We start from the raw sequence: 1,471 nt of genomic DNA, 5'->3' as shown, positions 1-1,471 counted from the left end.
ACTCTGTGAACTCAGTGACATTACGTACAAACATATACCGGAGTTTAAAACTCACTTTCCATATGTACTTGTATGTTGTGTGGGGACAGCACTAGTAAATTTGTACAAAATATACAAACTTTTTACATTCTGAGTTTTCCTTCTAATCCTGGCTTGCTTAAGAACACCAAAACTACCAGTGAAACCGCTCAGCTGAACAACAGATAAAAACAATAAACTTAATAACTTTATGTGGGCCTACAGAATCTACAGTGGCCTGCTACCAAAACAAAGTTAAGCCTTCTACACAAAGAAAAGCTTAACAAATGGAAGGCTCAAGTACCTTTTGTGGGCAACCCCTCTTATGTATAGCACGAGAACAGGCTGTGTTAAACCAAGGTTCAGAAGATTTAGTTTGAGAAAAAGAATCAGGAATGTACACCTCCATGCCAGACACTATATCACCTCTGTTATGCGTTCAGCACACATAGATGGGTCTCTGATACGGAAACCGTAATCATTTCAGGAAAAATCAGCTTAATACCTCCTCATGTCTCCCCAACTGGCAGAGGCAAAACGCCAGAGGCACCTCCGTTTTGGGGGATCCTGAGGAGGGACTGGATAAATAGGACAAGATACAGAAATGAGATTGTGAATGGAGGAGCCCAATGGAGAAGATTGGGTAACAGCATAAGCTGAAGGATCAAAGGTAAGGAAAAGATCAAGAATGTTGGGCGTATCTCCAAGACTGTCAGGAATACAAGTAGGATGTTGCAACTGCTCTACGTCATGGAGGATAACAAAGTTGAAGGCTAGTTCACCAGGATGGTCAATGAAGGGAGAGGAAGGCCAAAGCTGGTGGTTTGATATGCAGACACTCACTGTTCACACACACACATCATGCAGAAAAACACAGAGAGGAGCAGTCATCGCTGATGACGTTCAATAAAATTTCACAGGTAAGGCTTTAAAATCACAATGTTAGTGTAACAGACTATTCTTTCTCTAATACATATTTGTGTATACAAAGAAGACCTGGAGGCAGCTGATCACAGCAGATCAGGGCTGACCACACACCACTACTGCTGGCCACTGCTGCTGTTTTGGGGCAAATAGCTCACCTACCTGAAGTAAATGTAATGCTTGAAGTTGGCTAACTGTAAGACAGAGTTGAGAGGGTTATGCGTCAGTGACAGCTAGTGCCTGGCGATCAGAGAAGTATAGGTGCAATGCACGAAGGGCACATGTAGACCCAACATCTCTGTGCCTTAATATTTATTTTAATTATATTCTATCCTTACATCTTTCAACTAGACAGGGCAGTCTATGGACAACAGGAACTTAATAATTCATAAAAAAAAAGTGGGCTTAAAAGGGCACTTAACTTGACGAGGGCAAAAAGGGTAGGGGCTGAAGCACCCTTTTGGGTCTATGTGTGCACATGCCTGGGCAGCACTGCTGATCTAGCCATGAAAGCTGAAGCACAGTCTTA

The sequence above is a fragment of the Portunus trituberculatus genome, chromosome 36, assembly GCF_017591435.1.
Source record: "Portunus trituberculatus isolate SZX2019 chromosome 36, ASM1759143v1, whole genome shotgun sequence".
Taxonomy (NCBI): Eukaryota; Metazoa; Arthropoda; class Malacostraca; order Decapoda; family Portunidae; genus Portunus; species Portunus trituberculatus.
This window is presented reverse-complemented; position numbering follows the sequence as displayed.